General features: G+C 38.0%; 1 long non-coding RNA gene across 2 annotated transcripts in view; it reads left to right on the forward strand.

The window, feature by feature from the left end:
- Window positions 1-3311, forward strand: part of LOC107709711 (uncharacterized) — a 53930-nt gene extending 50619 nt beyond the window's left edge. For both annotated transcript variants that reach the window (XR_001636523.1, XR_001636522.1), the window contains one exon: window positions 3183-3311. This is a non-coding gene — a long non-coding RNA (uncharacterized LOC107709711). The remainder of the gene's footprint in view (window positions 1-3182) is intronic.
- The last annotated feature ends 3912 nt before the right edge of the window (window positions 3312-7223 follow it).

The raw sequence follows: 7223 nt of genomic DNA on the forward strand, positions 1-7223 counted from the left end.
TATGTCCCCAATGCAACAAATGCCTCATTTATAATGGGTTTTAATGTTTTTGTCTCGTCGCTCCGGCCGAGAACAAGAGCAGTGAAAAGTGATATGGCAAGCAGTGTGACTGTGTTTAATCTGTAGCTATATATATATATATATATATATATATATATATATGTATATATACAACTGGGTCAGCTGGCCAATCAGAGCAGACTGCGCTTGTCGGAAGGAGGGACTTTGTAGAAAACGAATTGTTTGAGAGAGGCGGGGCATATAGGACCTACAGTAATGTACAGTATTTGAAAAATAATGTGTTTTTTGAACATTAAAGCATGTCAACATATTCTGTTACACCAAATACAGAAAATAATGATCTTTAAAAAAGCATCATATGACCCCTTTAACAAGGTCCATTTCAGACTGATCTTTTTTTAGCAGATTGTGCAGGACATTTAAACACAAATTGCTGAAAATGCCCATAAATCTACATTATGACAGTTTAAAAAAAAAACTAAAAAAAAAACTTTTTTTAAACAATTAATCTTTTATGTTCACTTTGTTTAGTTAATGTTTCATATTGCTTATACTTTCTCTCTTTCTATCTGTCTCATCTCTCTCTTTGTTCCACTATGTTGGAACCAGCAGCGACGGACACTACCCCCTATCCTAATGCCCTCTTTGTTCACCCTTATGTTGGAGGCCCGCTCTTAAAGCTTGGCATGGGCTAAGGCAGGCGAGGAGGTTGGAAGAGGAGCAGGATGTGGAAGAGACTTAAAAAGCCTCTTTGTACCCCCCTCGTCCCCCTTATAAGCTCCTACAGACAATTTCATTATGTTGCAGTCGTTTGTGAGCAGATGTTAGCCTAATTTATTGACATTTAACCCAGAATAATTCAAATATTTATTAGCATTAGTTTATTTAATATTAAATATGTATTTAATAGTATATACACTACTGTTGGTAAGACTTTTCAAATGTTTTTGAAAGAAGCCTCACCAAGGCTACATTTATTTGATCAGAAATACAGTAAAATATAGATCATAATAAAAAGTGGTTGTTTTCTATTTTAATATATTTTCAAATGTAATTTATTCCTGTGATGGCGAAGCTGAATTTTCAGCAGCATTACTCCAGAATTGCTGCCCACATGGTTATTACTATGAGGATATTTGAATAGAAAGTTCAAAATAACAGTATTTATTTGAAATAGAAATCTTTTGTTTATCTATTTATTTATCTTCGAACATGATCTAAATTCATGTTTATTTATTTTTTATTGGAAAGGATACTATATTTTCTATGTCTCCTGATCAGAACACGTTGGCACCTTTGGAAAGTAAAAAATGTGGGGAACGAATATAATGTTGCACCACATGCTGGCTGCAGAATGTGCACCCCTGAAATTATTCCCCTCCTGCCATGTTGCACACCATAGATGAGTTGGGCTGCATTGCAGGATAAAAGGGAAGCCATATTGAGATCTCATGAACCATTTCATGAGCAATTCTCATGTGATTCTGCAACTTCAGAGGGCGGATACACTCTTCTTCATGTAGAAAAGCATTTGGCTATGAAAATATTTTCGTCAGGTTGCAAAATAACAAAATCTAACGTGTTTTATTTATAAAGAGAAGGACAAAAATACATATTTTTTTAGGTGGATGATGAATAATGTAGGTGAAAGGGTCTCTGACAGTGAGGTAATAGCACTCGAATATGTTTGACTATCTGGGGAGCGGCGGACCGCCAGCCAGACTGTGACCAACTGACACACTGACTCACACACACACACACACACACACACACACACACACACATACACATACACACACACACACACACACACACACACACACACAGGGAGCATTGAAGAGACTGTGCCAATGCCTGGATTAGGCAGCCATGTAAACAAGCAAATAGATATGGAGACAAGCAGATAGACAGACAGACAGACCCAGGCAGAGAGACCGATGGATGGACAGACACAGATACAAAATGCTATTAATTGCATCCGTTTAACATGGCGGGCACAGCTCCCTGTCTGCAGCGGGCACTATATTTGATCGTCGGGCATATCGAAAATATTTTTCGCCATCATTTCGTTAATCTGAGTGAGTTTGCACCTTAAAGAAAGAAATGATACAGCACTCGGACTGCTTCCTGTGGCTTTTTCCATAAGAGGACAGTGAGCCGTGCTGTCTCTCGCTAGCTCTCTTTCTCTCTCTTGCTTGTAACTTTCTGTCTCTGCCATTTTGATGAGAATGAAAAAAAGTGTATCTCTTTTTCTCTCTCACTACGTGGCGTGGATTGGACACCGACTGGAAGGAAGGAGGGAGGAGTAGGAGCGAGAGCGAGTGCGCTGCTCGCGTAGACGGAGAGATGGCATATTTGCAGAAAGAGAAATGTGGTGTGAAAGCAGTCCTTTTCAGTCTTCACTCTTTAGACTGTTCTGTTGTCCGTAAAGCTGCTTTTTCTTTTCTGCACTACGCTCTACTTCTCTTTCAGTGTCTGCTTATCTTCGTTATAAACTTCTTTCTGAATGTTTTTAAAGCTTTATATCATTGCTCTGTCAGTTTGTTTCTGTTTCAATCCGCTCCTTGCTTGTTTTTAATCGCCCCTCAGTTAGTTTTATTCATGGGAGTTAAAGACAAAGGGAAACGTCCACATTTTGGCACCACTAAGGGGAGTCAGAACTGCAGCCAAGGACCCTGCTGAGATCCAAAAAACCCCAGCACAGCGAAGCGCCAAAAAAAAGAAAAAGAAAAAAGAAAACACCACCCTTTCCTTTGCATGGTCACAAATTCCACTCTCCCTGTAGCCAGGGCAGTGCCGCAGCTCCTCCTCGACCACATCTCACCGCATTCGACCTTTCCTCCTTCTCTTCTCAGTCTTCCACGGAACCTTTTCTGACCCATTTTTTGAGGGTTTTCGTATTATTATTTTTTTTTTCACGGTAAATACGGATAGGACCGGCCGCACAGGAGGGCGAAAGAGGGGACAGGGGCTGTTTCAATGTTGTCTGCCGATGACTTGCCGATTTGCTCTGGTTGCCGTTTTGGCTTCTTTTTCGAGTTTGTAGGTGCTGTATGTGTTCTCCATTCATGTCAGGTCGTGTTTATGTATTAATGGTTCAATCGTGTGAATGAGCACTTTTGTACTTCCTTCTAATGTGCTGTCTTTCTTTTCTGCTTCAGATTTTTTGCGGGCAATGGAATTGGCCTAGTCTGCACCCTAAGCCTGACTCCATATTGCCGCCAGGTGTAGGCTGACTCCGGTATGGACATCGAACTGGTCAGCACCATAGACAGACGTCCTCCACCGGTACGCTGCTTTCCTATGCCCTTTTTTCTTCTGTCCGCTCTTTTAGTTCTTTTTCAGTCACAACTTTTTCCGAACTGCATTTTATTTACAATCGAGTCGTGTCATTTCTTTTTAGTTTAAAAGTCGCGATAGCTCTCCGCATTGCTGTAAAAATAAGCTCCGAAGTCACGGTTGTCCACGTTCCATTTCGCTTCACAAGCAAAATTTTACTTTTTGATTTTAAGTAAGAAATACCAGACCACTACATTAAGGTCATTTCCGAAATAAATGTAGGTCAACTGCGGTCAAACATTTAACATAATTTTTTTTTTTTTAAGTAATTTTGCTGGTTCGGTTGTTGCCAGATATTTTTGTCCATGTACTGTTTGATAAGTCACAATTCATTCATTTCCAGTGGCTAAAAAAATCAGCAAGCAAATAACAGCAATGGGTTCTGAGTGGTCGTACGATACCATGGAAACACATTTGAAATGTGAGACTACTGTATGCATGTTCAAGATTTGTTCCACCAACAACTTATTTTCTTTCTGTCTGGCAGTTTTCATTTTATAATACACTGCGTCTCCGTGTAGAAATAGGTCAAATTATAATGTAGATATCTTTAACATTGTTCTGGAATAACCTTTGATTTCCCTTAGGGAGTGGCACTGTACCATGAATCATGGCATTTCTAATTGCAGCTTGTTGCACCTACAACTTGTACTGGGAAAGCCCTTTATGCAGAGTTTGTGATTTCTTATTTCTGTGTATTAAATGACTGTAATGGGTAAACCAAAAATATATTTGATGCACAGAATATATATTTAACTAAAACTCACTAAATCGGTTTAAAATGTTAGGTTTATTATTAAAATTTCGATACTTGATATTTCTATACTCCCGCTCAAGTTGCATATACTGTACACTTTAAGTGTGTAGAGATTAAAAAATAAATAAAGTGTTTCTGCTATTGCTGCATTCTCAAATGTCAGTCACTGCAGTATATTTGATCCAACAGTAGCGGTGTTGTCTGATCCGGGCACAGCAGACACCACCTGTGTCTTTCAAACTGACCTTCACTCTGAAGGATGTGTCTTAAACCAGTAGTGATTTGAAATGCAAGGAATTTATGGTGAAAAATGTTAGTAGGAGCTTAACCTTAATCATTTATCTAATTAGTTATTAGTTATTTTTCGTTAAACCACACCCAATAATTCTGCATAGGGCTGGGCGATATGGGCAAAAATTCATATCTCTGTGTTTTTTGGTTGATTTGCGATATACGGTATATATCTCGGTATTTTCGTTTTTGTATTTGTATTAAAAAAAAAATCTGTATTTAATATATATATTTCACTTACCGCCTAATGTTGTCCAACAAAACAATATATATTAAAGGCTATGAAAACAAATAAAGTGAATGAAACCATGTAAGCCTTATATTATGTTAAAAAAGGTTAAAATCACATTTCATTCTAACATTGTAACATTGCAATCTAAAAACAAAAATAAGGCTTTTTAAGCGGAAGTTAAATTTACTAAACTAAAAATGAAAATAAATGAGAACAAAAGCACAGAGTTGTGTTAGGCTATTTTGATTACCCCATTAGTCACTTTACAGTCAGTGTTATCATAAAAATAGACTTACTTGTAGGTTTAAAATTCTACATGTCACATTTATTGTCCAACTACAAATATTTCAGCGAAATGTATATTTTAGTCAGAATTATTGCGCTCCTATTTAATTGAGCTCTGTCTGTTTGGCGCGCATGCGCGCGGCGGCACTCAATCACTGAAGTGAAGTTTAGCGGAGTATCCCAGAAGGCTCGTGCACTTCTGACAGAAAAATGGAAATATTTCCATGGCTTTCTAACATTTACAAATGGAGAATATACCTGTGAAATGTAAGTTATGCATTCAGGAAAGACAGCACATCTCAAACACATTAAACAGTGTGAGCAGCCTGTGTCTCTGTCAGCGGCACATGCAGCCTTTCTGTCAGAGCATATGACGGGCCGAGCCGCTTAAACTAATATGCGAAACGAAACTATAAACTATGTCTTACCAGTTTTTAAAGGCCTTAATATGAAGCTTGTCACATGTTTAGAACAAATTGGACTATGCACTTTCCCCGCAGCAGCTCAGTATGTGTCCTCCGCTATATTTTCAGATGCGCTCGTGTCAAACTACTGTATATCGATATAAACGGTATTGCCTCATATCAAATCACTTATAAAGAAAATATCGATATATCGTACAAACTCGATATACCGCCCAGCCCTAATTCTGAGTTATTATATACTGATCAGTGTTGAAGTTTCTGTGATATTTAGGATTTTTTGTTTGACTCATCGAATCAATATGACTTATTCTGTATATAGGCAATATTCTTGGAGTAAATTTGTTTGTTTTTTCTTCGATTTCTTTTGGATACATAACTGACCCCGTTAATTAATTTGACAGCATCAGTCCCTTTCTCTGTTTTTGCATTCCTAATCTTATCTTTTATTTACTTAACTTTCAAACATGTGTGTCTGTATCTGTCTTTTTGTTTTTAACCGCTTTGTTAAACTGTGCATGAGGTAAAAGATTCAACAGTCATAAGAATTAGCATTTCGTAATGCAGTGGATATTATTTTCGGTGTCCAGTGAAAGGTGGAGTTGGTGTAGCTGTGACGCAGTGCAGTGATGCCAGCTGCCACAAACCCGTAGATCCGAACTTGTGGTGACTCTGTGCACAAGCTCGTGTCTATAGGTATGTGTCTGCGAGGTGAACGCAACAGTCTTCCCTGCAGCCACTGACGCTGACTAGAAAACGTCTGTTCACTGTTGACACTTACGCTGTAAACATTGTTTTAATGTTTTAAACATTAGCATCTAAGTTTGCACCTATTTATGAGCATAAATTGATTGCACCTATTTTTAAGATTAAGTAAAGGAGTTTTGAATGCTTGCATATGCGCAAACGTAAGCAGCGGTGACATTCTAATTTCCTCCCCTTCAACTATTACAGCGATGTCTCGGGATGAGGTAGTAGGTTGTATAGTTTAGAGTTACAACATGGGAGATAACTGTACAGCCTCCTAGCTTTCCTCGAGCAGACGCCCTTCTCTGTACAACATGCATTGCTAATGCTAATGAACTAGCATTGCAACTAACATGTGCTAAGAGCAGTACAACTATCAGTGATCTGACTATCAGCATTGTGTGAAGGTCTTGACAGAATGTCAGACAGAATTTAGATGTAGCATTTTGAATTGGATTTTTTAATAGCAAGTGCATACAACAATTAAGGCCTGTTCACATAGAGGAGGATAACTATAACTATAAAGTTTGAATAATTGTTCGAATTCTGTGTGAATGGGGGAATTCGCAACACAGCTATAATAATAACGACACAGGGGAACAATATAATTGAAATCACTTTCAGAACCATTTTTTTTCCAGCTGATGAATAATAAAAATATTGACAGCCAGTTAGAAGCATTTAAAGCGGCGGATGACAGAACTACAGCACATGCTTATAATAAACACAATGTTATCATCCGTTGGTGTGGACGCTCTTATATTTATTGTTGTAGTTTTATGAATTATAGTCATCGTTCTTGGTGTGAACAGGCCTTTAGCCAGAATTACCATGTTTGCTAAACGTCCGTATATCTTGGTTCCAATAGAACCTGTACTTATTTTAACATTCAGATTGATCCTTATGTGTTTAATTCTCGCGGTTTAATTTAAAGGTGACATGTCATGAAAATCTGACTTTTCCAGGTTTTAAGTGCTATAATCAGGTCCCCGGTGCATCTACCAACTAAGGAAATGTGAAAAAGATTAACCCAGTAACTTTGTTTTGGTAAGCCTTTTTCTGCAAACGTCTGAAAAAACGAGCGTCTGATTTCACTCCCCTAGTGACATTGCAAAGGGATCTCATTATA

This window comes from Sinocyclocheilus rhinocerous, unplaced genomic scaffold (genome assembly GCF_001515625.1).
Source record: "Sinocyclocheilus rhinocerous isolate Xijiao unplaced genomic scaffold, SAMN03320098_v1.1 scaffold2161, whole genome shotgun sequence".
Taxonomy (NCBI): domain Eukaryota; kingdom Metazoa; phylum Chordata; class Actinopteri; order Cypriniformes; family Cyprinidae; genus Sinocyclocheilus; species Sinocyclocheilus rhinocerous.